Genomic DNA, 21,360 nt, shown 5'->3' with positions numbered 1-21,360 from the left:
ACATTAAATTTAACGCTAAGCTTCCTGGAAGTCAAGGCAAAAATGGAAATACTCTGGCTTGTAGTATTTTCATTTATAAGGTGAGTATTTGTCCTAGTCTCCAATCCCAGTATTACAAAGATGTCTCACTGAATGTCCTCACCTTGGAGCCACATCCAAGAGCGATTTCCTTTAGGTTCTGCAGATCAAATCCTATTCTTAATGTGCCTTTATAAGAATTTATAATCAATTAATAATAATTTACAGTGTTAAACAAGAAGAAGTTGCCCTTCAGTAGTAAAATTCAAATGGAAGTATAAAACAAAACAAAACCACACACCTTGCTGAATGTACCTCTGGGTTAGAAATGTCCCTTCCATTCTCCCTTGGCCCCACAGCTTGCCTGCTGCAGCAGTGTCACATGGTTGGTCGCTACCTGTGTCTCGTCTCCCTAGACTGCAAACTCTGTGGGGCAGAGAATGGATCTTGTGCGTTACCACATCCTCAGTGCTTTGCACAATCCTTAACACATGACAGCATTCAGTCATTGTTTTTAATAAATAAAGAAATGAATGATTTTTCAAGGGTTCAGTGACAGCTACGGCATTCCAAAATTAAAACTCATTTCATTCTCTTTTCCAGTCTATATACTCTTTTTCTACTATTAGTATTTCCTTCAGGCCCCATCATGTAGTGGCCACCAAGTCTTTACAGATGCTATAAACATTAATTATTCTAACAATGATATAATATAGCTTAATCTCCATTTTACACAGAAAGTGAAGCTACAAGAAGTGGTGACTTGCTAAAGGTTACAGTGCTAAATAGTTAGCCTGGACTTAGGTCCAAGTTTGTCTAACTCTTCCCCATACAATGTGGCTCCTTTGACAGTGTTTGCCTGTCCTCTCCACACACAGGAGCCATCAACATATGTCTCCCCAAACACGTATGTGCACATTCATTCAAAATCCTAATTGCATTTCAGGAGATTCACAATCTCATGAATTGTACCATATGTCCCAGGTTGAAGGACTCTTCTCTAAGCATTTCATTCCAGTGAACTAAAAAATACAAACACTGGGTAGTAAGGATTAAGGGACCAGGACTGTGCATAGGCTGAACCACAAAATATACTATGGGCTCTGCTCTCACCTCATCAGAGACAAAAAGTTCACGGCAAGCACCTCTATGATATTTGCCATTCTCAAATAAAGCCTTTAAAACATAATTATGTTGGTAACTAAAATTTATTAAGGACTTGTTATGTGCCAAACACTGTGTTTGATACATTCCAGGTGTAATTTTTTTACTCTCTACAATAGTTCAGTTGTTATGAACGTTTTTCAGTTTTTTATAAGCCCCATTTTACAGATGAGGAATTTAAGGGATGTGCCTTAAATTCATTGATGTGCCCCAAACACGGTGGTTAGTAAATAGCTGAACAGTCTGACCGCATAGTCCTCGCTTACATATGATGCCCAGGTGTCTCATTCCCACTGATAACAAGAAATGAAGCACCACATTCATAACCTTGGCAGAACTCATAGCAAATGAGAGAATGAACAATTGTTACTAAAAACATATTAGTTCTCATAATATCTTCTTGTCTTGAAAATAATCTCTTCCTCTTTCACCAATTTGCGAGACTAAATCATATTTGATCTTTGAATTGGTCTCAGAATTTATTTGTTGTATTATAGAATAGTTGTTTTCCAACTGTTTTGAGCATAACACACGACATGAAATATATATAAAGTACACTAAAGAATATTTACATGGACAATATGTGATGAAATTGGAGGTTTTCTATTCTAACCTCTTCTATTCTTTTTAAGGCTGATTATATCCCACTAAATTGATTTCATGATCTACTAATGGGTCATAACCTGCATTTTAAACACCACTGCCATAGAAGATTAAAGAAAATTATGATCGCTTTATGAAATTAACATTTCTAATCACTATGATGAACATTATTTATGCAGCAGTTGATGCTAATGGGAATTCATGCCATTAAAAGATTATGATGTGTCAACTCCATTTTGTGAAGACTTTAAAATGTTCTCAAATGTTGACCCAGTTGATTTGTGAAGGGTATCAAGCATAATACATTTGCTGACTTCTTTGGAGGCCAAGAGCATCCACATATCAGTTTCAAACTCTTAAGTGTGTTGAATTATTCAACCTATGTGTTGTTTTTTTTAATTATGCTTGGGCATGTAACATAGCTGAACACTTAATTTTTATAATTATATTCACTTTCGAATTATCTAATGCATGGAGAAATCTTTTTACAGTTCCGTTTTCATTCTGAGAAATCTGAGAAATGTCTGGGGAAAAAAAACAGAGGTTAGGAGGAGCGGAGAGTTATCCATTGGTTCATAAATTCAAAGTTTAACAACAGGAAATCAGGAGACTTAGGGGAAAAATATCTTTTCTGCTCCTTGCTTCTGATTCCATTGACTTTGATATTCATAAGGAGCCAGATACTATATATTAGAGGGTACTATTTGTGTGATACAGACTCATTAAGTGTCTGTTCAGAAATGAAGAAAGAATGATACAAAAAAAATATTGTTTCAGAGATGTAAGAGACCCATAGTAAGAAATGTCATATTTGTCCTTCACATGAAGGTGACTGCTCAATGAGGGTGGTGGTCTGAGGTCAGAGAGTGTGTACCTTACTCCTCCATCAGCCCTCTTCCGCCCCTGGCCCCCATACTCTGGAAGCCCACCAAATAGGATATCCAATTATCTTTGAATTTTCAGAAAAATAACAAATAATTTTTTAGCATAAGCATGTCCCCAATGTAACATACTTATACTAAAAAAAAAACAAAACTTTTTGTTACTTTCATGAAATTTAAACTTAACTGAGAGTGTTATATCTTTATTTGCTAAGTCAGGCTATTCTACTCAGAGGCGGTCTACTATTATTGTGGGGACAGAAAGAGGGTGATCCCTTTTCTCCCCACTGGGGAAAACAACACCCCTCAAACAAAGACAGGTTAACAAGAGAAAAGCATAACAAATTCATGTGATCACAGTTTTATAAGACACAGGAGCTTTCAGAATGAGGATCCAAAGATACAGAGGAATCTATTTTTTAATGTACACAGCTATGATTTAATAAAAAAAAAAAAGTAAAAAAAAAATCCGTCTATTTTTATGCTTAGGTTCAGTGAACCATGGGCAGCTGTGTAGAAATATGATTGGACGAAAAAGGTGTGAACTAATTAATGCTAATAAATTCAGCAAGGCCTGTGCATTCAGATTCTTCTTGGCCTCTCTGTGTAGCCTTCCTTCCTCCTGGGTATGGAGTAAGGCCCCTCTGGAATGAGGGTCTTAATTTTTTCATGATCAGCTGTTACAAGGGAAGTGGGGGAAGGAGAGGAGGAGGGTCAGAGTCATACTTTTAGGTTTTACCACCGGCTTTGGGGAAAAGGGTTCTGGTTTCTATGACTCATCTTGGGAAAGAGAGACTCCAGTTTCTATTCCTTCATCCAGAGGAGAATGAGGGATGAGAAGCAGGAGGGCAGAGAAAAACTTTTCTTCTCAGGCCTTCAACTTGGGGTATTGTTTTCTGAGCCCCAACACCATTGCAGACCTCAGACACTTGATAGTTTCTGTGGGAAGAGTAACTCAGGAATCTAAGGGAGTTCCCTATTCCTTCTATCCACCCCTTCCTCTCATCCGGCCCTGCCTTAATCATAGCAACCAGAGAAGACTTCCACTGGGGAGACCATTAAACATATTTTAATAAACTATCCAGTGCTCATCAACCTCTTTCCGGAGTCTCATCCTATCTGCATCCCTCACACAGTAGCATCAACCTCTTGCTCCAGCCTCAATAAAGCCAGAAAACATCTACTCACAGCAAATGAAGTTATTATAGGTAGTTGCTGGACCCTTTCTGTAGATGAAATTGCCCCTAATTGTTTTCATCTTTTCTTGTAGACCTTGGATTCAGTATAAAGTTAAATCACAGGAGTGTGTACTCTTTCGTCCTTAGACATGCACTAAAGTGTGATGTCCAATGCCTACTGTCCTCCATAACTGAGAAAGTCTTTTCCTTTGGGTTTAATCTTCACTGGAGTCTATCTGGGGCATGGGGATAAAGAAACCTTTATTTTTTTTCTGAAAAGCATTTTTAGTGAGCTAAAAGAGAGCCCCCAAATAATATGTTCCTTCTCAAAGCTGTCAAGGTCATCAAAAACAAGGGAAGTCTAAGAAATTGTCCCAGCCCAGAGGAACCTTAGGAGCTATGACAATTAAATGTAATCTGGTTTCCTAAATGGAATCCTGGGGCAGAAAAAAGGAGGGTATTAGGTTAAAAACTAAGAAAATCTGAATAAAGTACTGACTTCAGTCTTTTAAATAAAGAAAAAATAAAGATATGCTATCATATATTATGAATCTGAGCAGGAGACAAATTATAATCAAAAACCTCCGTAATTCTATCATGTCAAAAAGACATAAAAGGAGATAGAAACTTATGGAATTCATTGTAAAGGTCAAGTACATACACATTCAAAAGACTCGACAAGAATAGGCAATATCGTATAAAGTATCTATATATATATCACATAGGTATGAATAACAGCTGATCACTATTTATCTAAAGTGACTCTGAATACCACTGGGCAATCTAAGCAAGAGGTATATGAAAGCAAAACTAAAACAAAATTGTATGAAATCAAATTTCTTCATGGACTTGGACAATTATTTCATAAATAAGTATCTAGTTCCTCTATTTTAATTTATGTGTTTCTGTTCCTTAGACATAGTTAATGCTATCAATAATTAATCGCCAAGGTTCTCTGTACCCTCAACGAATCCCCAACAATAAAAAAAAAATAATTAACTAATTACTTTAGATACATGAAAGACAACTTCTAAGATATGCACTTGTAAATTTATTTAAAGTATAAATATAAAATTTAAAATAAAAATTGAAATGCAAGAAAAGAATAGCCAATATGTTCTATGTGAACTTAGGAAAGTTTTCAGAAAGCATACTGTTGATTAGATCAGATAACACAAAACAATGAAAAATCACCATGTTTGGAGTCATCTTCCTCTAAAATTGTATCTTTAGGGAGAAAAAAACTGAATGCAAAATAAAAGCAGGTAAAATCTTTTAAAAACAATGTATTTTAAAGTTTTGAAACTATTTCCAAATGCATGCCCCCCAACTCTGTCAACTAGAAAATGCAGAATTATTATCACAAACTGGCACTGACATTAACAGGCCATTGGTCCTGCTATCTAGCTCATCTTATTTTTTTTTTTAATAACTTAATCAAACCCTGCTAATGCAAAACTTCCGGCATATGTTTGACATAGTTTATGTCCAATTAATTCTATGCATCAGATAGATCTTATAAGCAATTAACTCACCTGGAGTATTTACTGAGAAGCTGCCTTGCTTAAATTCTGCTGATTCATTAGTGGGTTTTATAGGAATTTATTATGCCTTGCTTTGAAAATAAATTTTTTTCTAATAATTTGTGCAATCTTTGTTGCCTCTCTTTCCTATAAGTAGGCAGTTTAATGTATCACGTGCTTTTTAATGTTGTCATTTTTTTAACCTGGTATTTAGAAATCCTTAAAAGTATGCCAAAATAAGAGAGATTATTAATGACATTTTTATCATTTATATGAGATACAAGGTTACCACTCATCTTAAATATTATATAAATGGAAGTAGATAAAATTTTGTCCAAAAGAGGCCTACAAAATTAAAATAAGTGACATTTTCCATCTATTTTAGGCATAAAGGGACCTGGGGACTTTACTATGTGAGATAAGCTATAGGCAATTAGTGAAGTATTCCAATTAGGGACTAAACGTACCAGGTAAGGTTTAAAATGTAGAGTCCTTCTAAAAGTATTAGTAAGCCTTTCTCTGCTTCAGGCCACTTTTAGTCTTCCTTGTATCCTTTGACTGGTTGATCAAGCCTCCCCAAATGCAATTGTTTGGGGGCAGTCCATTTTATCCCTTATTCAATTTGTTAACTTAGATGTCACAGAGCAAATCAGCCATCAGAAGTTGGAGTTCAGGCCTGAGTCCCCCAAAACCAACATCGGCCACCTACCCCTTGTTTACTACCTCATCCCAAAGCCACCAAGAACTTAAAATACCTACTTCACCTTGCTACTCTCAGGCGTTTTACAGACTAGCAAATTGAGGCCAGTGAGTCTAAAAGACGTTCAAGATTATTTGGCAAATCAGTGGCAGAACCAAAGGTTAAATTCAGGTCTCTTCACTTCTATTCAGTTTTCTTTATAAGGCTTTGGGGGATCCAAGATTCTCTGGCTTTTCATTGCCATGGAGGTGTCAGGTTTCTGCACCTGTGGCTCCAAAGGGAGCCCGAGTCATTAACAGATCTGGGTGTCATCTCCCTTAGGCACTTACCAGCTGCCCTGTTGCTTCAGTTGCCCTCTGTTGCCCAATGACCTTAGTTGCACACACAATATTTTAGTAAGGAGAGTAGAGTGACATTAGCAAGACTGCAGAATCACTTTCCCTGCAGAAGTACAACTAGCAACTTTCCAGAGACAAGAATACCACCCTGAATTCACCAGAACTTAGAGGAAAAGTGTGTGTGTGCTAAGGAGGGGGGAACCCATTATTTTAGTGCGGAAACTAGGATGCCCATAATTTTACCTAATCTAGTGGCAAAAAATAAATATGATCTGACACTTTATTTTCAAATCTTAGACCATCAGTGTAATATTGCTAAAACTAGTAATTTTTTTAATCACAAGTAACAGAAACACAGTTCAAACAAACTCAATTTAAAATAAATAAAATGGATTTGTAGGTTCCCATGATCAGAAAGTCTAAGAGTAAACGGAATTCAGGCAAAGGGGATCCAGGGATCAAATGCTGTCAATGGGGTCTGTCCTCCACCTCCTGATATAAGTCTGTCTATGGGTTGGACAAGGCAACCACTGGAATATTAAGCTCATGTTCAACCAGCTGAGAAAATACCAATTAAAAAAAAACAAAACAATTTTTCCTGGTAATGACAACAGCAAAGTCCCAGGGAGAAATTGAGATCACTTGTCCTGGAGCAGTGCCCATCCCTCCTTGCAACTGTGAAATGAGAGATGGGGTCAGCTCCATCCCTGTCAGTCATGGGTTCCCAACAAAAACAGAAGTTCTATAACCAAGAGAAGAGGGGGAAAGGAAGGATGCCAGTAAGACAAAAGTGACTAAGAGAAATATGCATGTCTATGGTTGTATTGGAAGAAGTACCATACAGATTGGTAAATTCTTCACCCTGTAGACAAAAACAGGAACTAAGGCAAATGACGACAAATCAGGGGTCAGACATTCACCCAAGTTGTACTCAAAGTTTCATCAGGTAGACCCAAATATACCACTTATTACCACTATTTATTGCATAATGGTTACTTATTATTATAGTAGTTATTACCTTTTCCAGTTTCCTGTAATTATGTATGGGCCATACATAATTATTTCTTCCAAAAGTTTCAAAGGAGACTACATCTACTATTCTACTTTTTTCATAAGACCAAAGTCTATTACCTGTTAAAAAATGATTCTATAATGGTCAAATCACCCCAGGCTTTCCCCGCTTGGCTTCTCCCATGGCAACAGCCACCACCACCCTCAGTCCCTAGCGCAGTGCTCAAGACAGTGAGACCACACAGCTCCAGGGCCTTATCACAGGGGGAATAAGCGTCACCATTCCATGGCTGGACAAATTGTTTAACCTCATGGAGCCTCAGTCTGCTATCTATAAAATAGAGATAACAATAGTAATACATAGTCATAACAATTTTAACCAATAATAGGAGTAAAGCACTTAAAGCACCTGGGAAATCTATGTAATAAATGGTAACCTGATAATGATGATGGCAAACTGGATATAAGGAACCACATCTGTTTTACTGACCACAATATACACATAGACACAGTGCCCAGCACAGATTAAGATTTCAATACACCACTTTGCTAGAAGCTCCGGTGCCTTTTACTCCTCCTATATTACTTTCTGTCCAATAAAATCCTGTCTTATCACTGGGAAATAAAAAAAAAGAATTCAATACATATATTTGAACTTACGAATGAATGATCAAGAATTAGAGATCAGATTAATGATCTGATGAATGAATCATTAATGATTCTGATCAATGAATCTTGATCAATGAATGATCAAGAATGAGATCAGATTAAATATGTGCTTAAGTCACGGTTCTTTACTAGCTGTGGCCAGTTAACCAAGTTATTTAACTTCTTTGTATCTCCGACCTCTTGCCTGGGAAAAAGGGAAATCCTCTCTCATGTGGTTGATTTAAGGGACAATGAGATGGTTACACAAGAAACTCTTAAAAAGCAGATACTCTGCCTTCTTTAGTGTAAATATTTAACACATAATAGTTTTACCCTTTCTTTCTCTGCTAAACCAGGTTTTAAAAATTCCTAGGTCACTGGCACATCCCCCATGTTCAAATTCATCAGAATGCTGCAACATTAAATGTTTAAGGGTCCATAAATGTGAATAAAAAAGAAAAAGAAAAACAGAAAACCTCTAACATGTATGTGAGGTTCCAGAACAGACCACAGAAAGAAGTTTAATCTAGAAAATGGTTAAGCACATGCTAAGCTGCCTTAAAATGAAATTAATTTTTTGGCAAGTTTATTCTCATGTGAATCCAAATAAATCTCAGACCAGTAACGGAGACTAGAGCAGACGGCAATGTCGGTCATTTTTGTTTATCTCTAACAGGAGAATGCAATGAAAGAACTCAAAGCTCTTAGTCTCTTTTACTTGTATAATGTTTTACAATTCACAAAGCATTTTTCATATAGGTTTTATCATCGAATTTCACAACATCTCTGTGAAATGGTTACCAAATAATTTATCTCCAAACTGGCACTTTCTTCACATGAAAGTGGGCAGTATTAGTAATTATGCCAGAACAGCTGGAATAAACCAAGGATGGCCATCCCTTTGCCTCTAGCTATACAGAAGCCAAATGTCCTTTACTCACGTTGACTTTCTGAAGCTCAGAACTGGCAGAGGAACAGAGCTCTGAGCCCTTAGTGATCTACACATTAACTGTGAACCCAAAGCTTCCCAGCAATTCTCAGCTTGTGAAGAACTCATCACTACTAATTGCCCAGCAGGGCTATGGAGTCACACTTTTTTTCCCTTGGCTTGCTTGAGAGCCATGAATCAGCTTCATTCATTAAATCAACCATTCTCCTAGTCTGAATTACATAATCATACAGATTGGCAGCAGTGCAATTCTGAAAAGAGTAGCTCACATTAATAATAAAAGCAATGGCAATGACAGTAGTAAAACTGTATAGTGGCATAATTACAATCACAAAGACGTGGAAACAACCCAACTGTCCAATTGTGGTGTATGCATACCATGGAGCTGTAAAACAGAAATGGTAAGCTAGTACCTTTAGTGACAACCTGGATGGAACTGAAAACCATTCTTCCAAATGAAACATCACAAGATGGGAGAAACAAATCCATGCACCCAATACCAAATTGGAACTAATTAATCACACGTAAGTGCACATATAGAAGTAAATCTCAATGAAAATCAAAGTGAGGGGAGGGGAAGAGGGATGAGTAAATTCACACCTGTGAGGTGCAGTGCACACCATCTGAGTGACGGGCACACTTAGAACTTTGACTCAGTCTGTACAAAAACAGAGCATATAAACAAAACTTGTATACTCCCTAATAGTCTGGAATTTTTTTTTAAGAAAGTAAAACTAACATATAACAATCACAACTAGTGTAAAACTCAATATGTTTTGTATTAACCAATTTAATCTTCACAATGCCCTAATGAGGCATCCATTTTATGGTTGAGGAAACTGAGACACAGAAAGGCTAAATTTCCCAGGCAAGGCCACATAGCCAGGAGTCGATGGAGTTTGCACATGAACCTGGGTTGTCTGAGTCCAGAACACGTACTCTGCATCCTGAGCATCTGCGGCCATGACTGGCTGATAAGGACTGTCCCCACTGTCCATGTTATGGACAATGATGACTAAACTTAACTTGGGGCAGGAAAAAGTACAGGCAGACTATCAGATAAATATGACCCACAAGACACAAAAATCTACTATAATTCTCTTCTCAATCCCTATAAAATAAGAGTTCTTTATTAAAAGTTTTGGGGCAGAAACTGTGTTTTGTGCTCCCCGTACTGATTCCTCTTTCTGCACACTGGAAGACTAACTCTCCCAGCCTCCCCTGCAGAGAAGTTGGGACCACATGACTGTGCTTCAGCCAATGGGACGTGATCAGACATGCCATTTCCAGACATGGAAAATGAGGAGCAGATGGGAGAATAGAAAATAGCAGACCCAAAAGACTGAGCTGTTATCATGCTGACTTACACTTCAAAATGCCCAAAAGACCAAGAAATTGGGGCATCTAGAAACTCAAAAAGGGAAAGTGAAGGGAGGAAAAATATAAAAGAATTTTTTAAGTCTTTTTAAGAAAGTAGCCAGAATGTCACATTCTTTCCCCTACATCCTAAATCCTGCACCAGTCAAAAATTAAAGATTTATACTCTGAAGAAGGTAAAACAGATTTTCTCATCTAGGGGACACCAGGTGCAAAATGAGGGCTGGGCTGCAGGACTGAAAAGGGGTGGGCAGGGAAGGAGACTAACTCAGCTAACGCATATTGGATAATGAGACCCCAGCCCTCCTTGCCTGCTTGGCTCCCAGTATAGCAGCAGCTGGGCCTTCATCCAGGCAGGAGACTAGAAGAGGCTTTTCTATAAAATTTGATCCCCTCAAGAGAAAAGAACTAAAGATACTCCATGCAAGATTTCCCATCTAAGAAACCCAACCAATTTATCCTAACATGAAGTTCACAGTTAATAATCTCCAGTCATGCTCTCAGGGCATTCAATCAGCACATTAGTACCCTACTCTTAAGTATGAGTGGATAACCAGGGACTATCAGACACATGGGAAATAGCCTCAGAGAAGTCAAAGAGAAGATTTCAGCCATTAAAAAAAGAATAGGCCAGGCACAGTGGCTCACACTTATAATCCTACCTACCATTCTGAGAAGTGGGCAAGGCAGGATAATCATTTGAAGTCAGCAGCTCAAGGCCTGCCTGATCAAAAGCAAGACTCTGTCTCTACTAGAAATAGAAAAATTAGCCAAGTATGGTGGTGCATACCTGTCGTACCATACTTGGGAGGCTGAGGCAGAAAGATTGTTGGAGCCCAGGAATTTGAGGTTGCAGTGAGCTATGATGACACCACTGCACTTTAGCCTGGGTGACAAAAGCAAGACTCTGTCTCAAAAAATAATAATAATTAAAGTTTTTAAAATAATAAAAAATTTAAAGAAGAATCCTATACAACATTTAGTTAAGTAGTAAAAAAGAGCTATTGGGCATTAAAAATAGAATAGCATTAAAGAAAAAATTGATGGAGTAATTAAAAGATAACATTGAAAAGCTCCTTTAGAAAGTGTGGAAAAAGACAAAAAGAACAAGGGAAAAAGAACAGAAGGTAGGAAATCATCAATGCAATAATTCCAGTAGATGTCCCAGAACTCTAGGGCATAGGTTGCTAAAAAAAAAAAAAAAAAAACAATATAGAAGATGCAAATATTTTACTTATCCCAGGATATAAGTGAATTTCTTTTTGTCATATCACAAGTAAGTAGAATTACCTAATAAAACGTTTTTGTCTTTTACTCCCTTGGACTTCATATTAACAACATGTTCCTCAGGTTAACATATTGTTTACGAAAGAGATATGCATTTAAAAAATGATTTGTTAACATGATAATGGGTGAAGTATTGGCCTTTTTATTGTAGAAAGGGCACAATAAAGAGGAGACAGCCATTTTTGTAGGTTGGAAAAAAAGAAATAGCATGGTACTTTACAATATTATTAATCATAAACCATATAAGTTCGTTTGTTCTTTCTGCTTCCATATGTTGTGAGGGCACGAGGAAATAATGGCAATATTTACTGCAGAAACTCCTAGCAAATATCCCGGGGGAGTCAGGGCACCTACTTAAATACCTGAATTGGTGAGTTTTTTATATAACTTTGGTCCATATAAGTCTAATTCTCTATCTCTGAAAATGAAACTAAGACTATTTCTTCAAAGTGAGTGAGACCTGACGCGGAAAATGCAAACTCAATAAATAAAAGGAGGCGGGCATCACCTGTGGCTCAAAGGAGTAGGGCGCCAGTCCCATATGCTGGAGGTGGTGGGTTCAAACCCAGCCCTGGCCAAAAAAAAAAAAAAAAACTGCGAAAAAAATAAATAAAAGGAAAAGCCAAACAAAGCTTAATTACCACCTCCTGCCATCCCTCCATCCATGAGCTAGGAAGTGAAGGGACACAAGGAGAAGAGCCCAGCACTCACTCCCAGTCCTGAGGGAAGAAGGGGACCTCAGTCCCAGAGGAGGACCAGCTCCAGTCAAGACAGGTATGACAATTCTAAGCAGCAGCTCATATGAGGTGCCACCAGAGAACCGTGGGCACTATCCTATTACACCAGGCAGCCCAAGGACAATGCTAGAGTCCTTAATTGGGTGTGGTTATGGCTCCTATGGAGAATACCCAGTGTCCACAGCCACGGCTGTCCAGACAAAACTACACAACCAACCCTCTCAAATTAAGTTCCTACAAAGCAATCACATTCTTACCATCGAAACATAGCAATCGTGTCTAAATTTAGACATTTGCATTGCAACAAATTTACCTCGTCTTGTTTATATATTATCCCCTAGAAGTTTCAACTCACTTAGGGGAGTGTCTGCAGAGAAACCCCAAACTGAGGTAGTATTTAATGGACTCCCTGAGCTCTGCCAGACAACCTACCACTCTTAATACTCATCAGCAATTCTTATATGCTATATTCTGGGTAATGTAGGGACTATCTGTACTTAATTCTGAAAATTACTGCTTCACTAAACAGTAAGTATCTTTTTATGAAAATACAATGACACTGACTCATTCACATCGACCGCCATAGAAACCAAAATTAATAATCTGGCTGGTAACTGTTCTCCATGCAGAAGTGTCTACATTATTGATCTGCTAACTTTATTAAATTATGGTTATTATTCTGATCAATTTATTGTCAGGAATTTATAAGAAAATAAAAGTAAATGTATAATGTTTTAATTTTTTTATATAAAGCATTTTTCCCATCTATGATCCTATTTGATCTTCAAAGTGACTTTTTCAGGAAGATATTATTAATATTGTTTTATAGGTGAAGAAACTTAGGTCTTGGAGATATTAAGTAACTTTCCCAAGACCGGGCAGGTAATATAAATAAACTCAGTGCTCTTTATCTTTCACTCAGAGTTGTTATGGCCTATATATATATAGATACTCACCATCCTCTTGTTATCTAGTGATGGGTAACCCGACATGGATCAGATCAGAACTGAGTAAGGCAGCTGCCATTTGGCTGGAGTCTCAGTATTTCTCCAAGAAGACAGTATGTGTCAGTCCTAACATCAGGGATAAATTACGTCATACCTGGCACATCTACTGTGTACAAGTCATTATCTTAAGTGTTACAAAGTCCTTGAAGATGTGTAAAACAGTCTTAAAATATGGTAGAAGTACAGACCGTAATATAAAGTGTGAACAAAATACTACAAAGTCTCAAATGAAAGAGAGTCCTGGGTTCAGGGGAAATATTATATTGGAAGAAGCATTTGAAATGCCCTGCTACATCTTAAAATGCCTTTATCAGGCCCCATGTGAGGCCAGGCCTATTATACCTAGTAGCCTGGAGAACTACAAAATAAACAGTATGCCAATTAATTTTTTTTTTTTTTTTTTTTTTGTAGAGAAAGTCTCACTTTATGGCCCTCTGTAGAGTGCTGTGGCCTCACACAGCTCACAGCAACCTCCAATTCCTGGGCTTAAGTGATTCTCTTGCCTCAGCCTCCCGAGTAGCTGGGACTACAGGCGCCCGCCACAACGCCCGGCTATTTTTTGGTTGCAGTTTGGCCGGGGCCGGGTTTGAACCCGCCACCCTCGGTATATGGGGCCGGCGCCTTACCGACTGAGCCACAGGCACCACCCGTATGCCAATTAATTTTTAGAAGAATTTACTTTTAAAAAATCTTATTTGTACTAATGTCCAAACAGGAATCATTTTGCTGGTACAGGAAAACATCATTTTATCTAATTAATAACTTCCTTCAAATGCATTTGTAAACTGTGTCTTTAACCATCACCATCTTTATATGCTTATACAATACTTTAGAACTTTCGTGAACGAGAATCTCTTTATAAAATAAATATCACCTCAGTAACTGTTTTGTGGGTATTTCTTTTTGCAGCATGATGGTTTATCAGTGAAGGGTTTCACTCAGGGTGAAATGATTGGAATCAATGGGGCTGGCGAGTGTGGGTGGAGTCCATTTAGAATCCTTGTTTGCTGTTCTACATAAAATGAATAACTCTGAGTTCATTTTGACTCACTCCAGCAATTAGCATAGACTATTAGGTGGCCTTCAAAGAGCTTTACCCAAAATAGAAACTCACTAATAGAACCCTAAGTGAACTCAGAAGAGGGGACAATCCCCCCCCCATCTCAAACTCTCTCCATAACTCTGTCTCTATACATAGGTATGGGGTGTCCCAAAAGTCACCCATAAAGTCACTATACACAGGGAAAATGGGAAATTGTACTTAAATGTACCTTTATTTACAAAATATTCATAACAAAATTTTACAAAATATTTACAAAATATTATTGATATGTCAGCTGCTTCTTTGTAAGTTTTGTAATGAATATTTTGTAAATAAAGGTACATTGAACAACAACTTTCCATTTTCCCTATGCATGGCAACTTTATGGGTGACTTTGGGGACCCTGTATATTTGTGTGTGAGTGTGTATGTATATTAAGAATACAGAGGGTGCAAAAAAAAGTACACACCCCTTAAGAAAAAAACTTTATTAAAATTATAATACTTAAATCATGCTTAACTTCTCAATTACAAAAGGTGCTCAAATGTGACTTGTATTCATTTTTTGTTATCGTTATATACTGAGGACTACAATTTTAACACCATTTTTTCCTTTCTTAAAATGTGTATACAGTTCTTGGCACCCGCTGTGGGTTTGTCTGTGTGTGTACACGTACACACATTGTTTTTCCTCCCTGAGGGTGGAGACTTTGGTCCGGCACTGTTTCCCCAGTACCTACAACGAAGGCTGGCAAAGAACTGGAGTTCAGTGAAATTTGCTGAATAAATGAAACTCCCTGGGAACCCAGCTCTCTGACTGGACTACCTAGATCCCCCTTGCCCATCCCCAAAGGCAGTAAAATGAAGCATTGAGGATTTCAGTTCTGACGGCAGACTGCCGCCTGGGTTGGACTCTCATCTTTGGCCCTTCCTAGCTACTTGCCCTTGAACAACATTTTGTGCCTTAGTTTCCTTATATGTAAAATGATGATAATGGCACCTTCTGGGCTATTGTGAGAATTCACCTCATTAACACCTAGAAATGGTGCCTGGCCCAAGCTAAGCATTACAAAAATATTAGTTATTATGTTTCTCCTTTATTAAAGATATACCAAGAAAGAAAACTTTATCTTCCCATAACAAGCTTTATTTCACTCAGCTTCCTGTTTGTTTGTCTCCTGTAAGCCAAGTAGAAATGTCTTCAGCTGAAGTTAATTCAGTTTTTCCTAATTCCTTTTAACTTTCTCTTGGGATTTAACTAAAGTTCTTTTTACCAAGAGGAGATAGTCATCATTCGGGGCAAAAAAATAGAACAAAGAATAAGACTCATCTACTTTTGTATGTGCATGTTTCAGGCCTTTATGGTGGTTTTCCTTCAGGTAGCAGCCACATTCCTATGCGAGGCTCCCCAGGGTGGAGCATCTCCACTACGGGAGACAATCCCAGGTGTCTCCTAACAACCAAGGCCACGTGATGGGGCCTTCGATAGTTTCCTTCCACCTCAATGATCTTCACAGAGATAGACCATCTGATGTCTTTCAATAAAAAGGATGGATTTTAACTGGCGTATCTAGTTGCAGCATCTGCAAATAAATTGATGGAAATGAACCAAACCCCTAAGAAGAACATTTAATCCCCACAAGTTTTTACATACGACTAAAACAGAAGTCCAAAGACCTCAAGAAGAAGAAATGCCCCTCAACATTAACATAGTTAAAAAGATAGGTGGCATTATTCTATATGTCACAGAATTGGGGCCAGATGATGAACAATGCAAGGCCAGCAAGTCCTCTCCCCCTCCCCCATCCCAGTCCATCAAGCAGGACCAGCCTGAACCCGTCTGAGTCAGACAAGATGCCTGACCTCTCAGTTAGCTTTTCTCCTAAAGAGGGTCCATAGCCTCCATTTACAACTCACTGAAGCATTTAGCAATGCTCAAGGTGTTTAAAAATAGTTCCCCCAAACATTGATGCTCAAGTCCCCAAATAAGTATTTGCAGTGGCTTCGTGACGTATTTGTGAACTTTCCTCAAGTGGCGCCTAACTCTGATGTGCAGCCCCCTCATTCTTCTTTGAGCCTTACCTTCCGATGCATCCCCCAGGCCACTGCTCCCTCTCACTTTCAACAGATGGAATACTCTTATCGCTTAAAATATTCAGGTTCAGCTAAGCCCCCTTCCTGGGATGATTTTTCTTCATTCACCCTCTTTGCTTTGCCTGCTCCCTCTGAAGACCTCCTGGCCCCCATGCTCTAATGGCTGACCTATCGGGTACTCGCTCTTTCCTCTTACACTTTCAATGCCCCCTTTTCAGTGTTTTTCTTGTCCCCCTCTGCTGCAAACACATTCAGGCCCACATCACCTAAGACGACCCTGGCGTCTCTCCACTGAGCCCCTCACGGTGGCATCTTAACTTTTCTCCTCTTTCCCATCATACTCTGAAAGGTAGTCTGCATCCGCCTTCCTACAACCTTCCTCACCACCTCCCACTCTAAGTTCTTGACTCATTCACTCACGGCAAACTCTCGCCTTCTAGACTCTACCCCACCCAATTCACTCACAGAGCTTTCCATTACTCCCGAAGACTCTCTCAGGCATGTCCAACCTACAGCCCATGGGCCACATGCAGATTACGTGAGGACTGTTTTACTCAACTGTGGCGTCAGATATTGAGGAAAATGTGCAGAGACCTTTTTTTTTTTTGGCTCATCAGCTTTTGTTAGTGTTTGTGTGTTTTTTGTGTGGCCCAAGACAACTCTTCTTCCAATGTGCAGCAGAAAAAGTTGGACAGTCCTGTTTAGTCTTCTAACTTCATGAAACCCCTTCCTGAGCCTCTCAGGAACTTTCCACAGTGTTGACTTCATCTAGTCCTTACTGCAACTCTTCTCTAGTTTAAAGGAAGTCCCCAGTTTCAAGCCTGGTACTGTGAGTTACTCCACCTCTCTGAGCCTATTTTCCTATCAACAAGTTGGGGATAAAAACACGCCAGACAGGTTTTTTGTGACCGCTAAATAACACGATACACGTAACATGCCCAACATGTAATTGGCCCTCACCGTATGATGATAATCTTATTGATTCTTACTTTTCCTTGGTGTCAGAGATCCTGAAGAGTCTGCCCTTCTGACCACTCTGTTTCCTTCATCAGACCCTCTTACTTCTTCCTTCACCTTCTGCCAAACTTACAAAGTACGCTGACTTCAAATGTTCCATCTATATGAACGCCCCTAGATTTTCCTCTGACCCTGGCTTCCCTCTCTGCACCCCTCTTCTGATTACTTACTGGACAACTCCCTTGGGTGTCACTGGGCACCTCAAATTAACTATATATAAAAATAAAAATAAATAATACGACACCGCCTGTAGCTCAGTGGGTAGGGCTCTGGCTCCATGGGGGGGGCGCTGGCCACATCCACCCACACTGGCAGGTTTGAGCCCCAAAACATAGCCGGGTGTTGTGGCGGGCACCTGTAGTCCCAGCTGCTTGGGAGGCTGAGGCAGGATAATTGAGTGGGCCCAAGAGTTGGAGGTTGCTGTGAGCTGTGCTGTCAGAGCACTCTACCGAGGGCAACACAGTGAGACTCTCTCTCAAAATAATAATAATGATAATAATAATAATAATGGTAATCGATTTTTTTTCTCCAGAAGTTTATTTCTACCTGATTTTCCCCACTATCTTTTCACTTATCCAAGCTCAAGGTCTCCAGTAAATTCTTCCTCCCTTTGTTCGAGGAAACCCTTGCCAATTCTGAGCATTTTTTGCCACCACAGTATCTGGCATGTCTGTCCCTGCTTTTCCTTCCTCCCTCAGCACCATCAGGCCTTCAGGAGTTTTATCTGGTGTATTGCACCAGCCTCTCAAGGGATCTTCCTGCTTCTTATTGAGCACATTCCTACCCATCCCCTCTGCTTCAACCAGAGGAACCCACTAATGCCAAGCCCTGATCAGACCCTCTTCTACCTACAAGATCCTTCAGGACTTCCAATATATGCCTGGCTATATCAACTCATCATTCTTCTCTTCTCTGAGAGAGCTTTGAGAACTAATAAGGAAAAGGGAAGAAAAACACAAAGTAAGCTGCATTTCTGGGGAAACTAGGAAGTAAATTCCAAAGTATATGTACCTGTAGGCACTGTGTGGGAGGGAGGGGTGAAGGCTGAGGGGAGAGGAATCAGGCGGCAGTGGCAGTCCTCAGAAAGCACCAACAAAAATGCCAGGCCTGGGTGCAAATAACAAGGTGCAAAGTGCTGTCCTTTGTTTGAAATAGTGCGTGCAAGAAGGACAGCTGGAGGTGGTAGGAGTCCCGCCGGGCCCTGCTCAGCACACAGAAACAGAAGCGGTGGCTGGATATTGAAGTATGCAGATAAGCCATGCTTGCAGGAGGGAGCTTGACTTTGGAGTGGCTTAGAAGAAAGCCTTCCAGTTGTGATAATAGCTAGCCCAGAATGCTCATTACATGATGAATAATAAAAAAGGAATTAGCATAGACTACATACCGAGATATTGTAAGGAAAAAAATAACAAAATGACAACAGGGACTCTAACAAATGCAAACTTTGTAACCTAATTGTACAATCGCATTAATCTGCAAAAAATAATAATAATAACAAATGTATTAACAGAAGAATACTCTTTATAAAAATGTTTAGGGAGCAGATGAACATTATGAATAAACATATCATAAAATTTTTAAATGTTTAGTCTTAGTGAAGTGTTCATCTGTGAGGAACTATTTCAAAGTTGAAACATCCAAATTCAGGCCCAGATAGGTCCTAGTAAAGTTACCAAATTTGAAAGAAAATAAAGAATACTTTGGGCCACCAGAAAAAATGATGAAGTCTCTGATGAGGGGAAAAATAAAGCTGGAATTGGGACTTTTTTTTTTTTTTTTGAGACCGAGTCTCACTTTACTGCCCTCGGTAGAGTGCCATGGCATCACACGGTTCACAGCAACCTCCAGCTCTTGGGCTTACGTGATTCTCTTGCCTCAGCCTCCCGAGTAGCTGGGACTACAGGCGCCCACCACAACGCCCGGCTATTTTTTTGTTGCAGTTTGGCCAGGGCTGGGTTTGAACCCGCCACCCTCAGCATATGGGACCGGCGTCCTGCTCACTGAGCCACAGGCACCGCCCTGGAATTGGGACTTTTTACAATAACGTTTCATGCCTGGAGACAATACAGCAACAGATTTTATATTAACCCAATATCATTCAAATATAAAGACTACTGAAAAACATTCTAGAACTCTGGCGATATTATTTTCAAGTATCCTTCTTGAAAAACTTACTAGAGGACAATTCAACCTACCAACCAAGGAATCCTTGGGTCCTATACTCTGGCAAAAAAAGAAAAGAAAAGAAAAAGAGCTAATTGTGACCATTGATACTAGAATCTAATAGAACTAAGATAAAAACAAAAATGGGAATTAGAGTAACAGAAAGAAATATAAATGTTACTTGCTGTGTAATGTAGAAATTATTTTAAAAAGTTGAGAGCATGAGGAAAGATGGATAGAGACAGACTTGGTAGGCCTTTGCCTCAGTATGTTATCTGTACTTTTTATTTACTATAATCAGGAATATAATGTATGACTGGCAAATTAAGCACTAGTACATAGAAACATGATATTTAACAGCACAAAGGAAAACACTAAAAATGTAATCTTATAATCTAAAATTGAGGAAAGGGAGGAAGACAATATATACTAATTTTTATTATAATAGAAAATTAAAGAGTGCTATCCAAAGAAATAAAACTAGGAGCACCACCCCGGCCAATGGAATGAGAACCACCATTTAAACAGGATCAGGTGGGTCATATGCACATCAAATTTTGAGAGTTCTGCTCTGACCCACAGTCATATTATCAAAGAAATACTTCATTTCTCATTTCTATCTCCCTTTTTTCCTTGGTCTACCTATGGCAGTTTTTGTTTTTTTTTTTTTGAGACAGAGTCTCACTTTGTCACCTTTGGTAGAGTGCCGTAGCATCATAGCTCACAGCAACCTCAAACTCTTGGGCTCAAGACATCCTCTTGCCTCAGCCGCCCAAGTAGCTGAGACTACAGGCACCTGCCCCAATGCCTGGCTATTTTTAGACACAGGGTCTCTGGCTTAGGCTGGTCTGAAACTTCTGAGCTCAGATGATCCACCAGCCTTGTCCTCCCAGAGGCGTAGGCCACCATGCCCGGCCTACAACAGTATTTTTAACAGCTCTGTATTACTTTCCTATTACTGCTATGAAAACAAAAATTTATACTGTTAGAGTTCTGGGGATCAGAAGTCTACAGTCAAGTTGTGGACAGGGCTGTGTTCCTTCTGGGGACTTCAGAATGAATCATTCCCCTCATCAGCTTCCAGAGGCTGCCTCCATTCCTTGGCTGATGGCACCTTCCTTGAGTCAATCCAACCACTTGCTTTCACTGTCACATCTCCTGCTACTACTTTCATCACCTGTCTTCTTATTATAAGGAGTTTGGTGCTTACCTGTCACTTGGCCCACTGGATAATCCAGGATAATCTCTCCATCTCTAAATCCTTAACCCAATCACACTGCAATGGCCCTTTCCCAATATAAGGTTCCCAGAAATGTCTTCTGGGTTCCATCACTCAGCTACTACAAACTTCATTTGGGCAAGTACCCACCATCCTTTCCCACTGCAGTCAAATTCTCCTTCCTCCTTAGAGCTGCCTTGACTGCAGTGATGGGGAGCACTTAGGACTTCTTACTGGTACAGCACCCATGGCACCACTTGATTCCTTGTGACACAGTGATTATATATTTGCCCTATCTTTCCCTTTATCCCATCCCACTCCCACTTTACTTGAAGCAAGAGGTTGCAGACAGGCTCCAAATCCCATACTCTACTAAAGGTACACACACTAGTATCATCAAAGATT

The 21,360-nt window shown here is 39.2% G+C and overlaps 1 protein-coding gene across 7 annotated transcripts in view; it reads left to right on the top strand.

The window, feature by feature from the left end:
• The window catches only part of TRPM3 (transient receptor potential cation channel subfamily M member 3), a 584,594-nt gene that overhangs the window by 443,930 nt on the left and 119,304 nt on the right, over positions 1-21,360 (top strand). The window lies entirely within an intron of this gene.

The sequence above is a fragment of the Nycticebus coucang genome, chromosome 2 (assembly GCF_027406575.1).
Source record: "Nycticebus coucang isolate mNycCou1 chromosome 2, mNycCou1.pri, whole genome shotgun sequence".
NCBI lineage: Eukaryota > Metazoa > Chordata > Mammalia > Primates > Lorisidae > Nycticebus > Nycticebus coucang.
The sequence above is the reverse complement of the archived record's forward strand: the minus strand, read 5'-3'. Positions and strand labels throughout refer to the sequence as shown.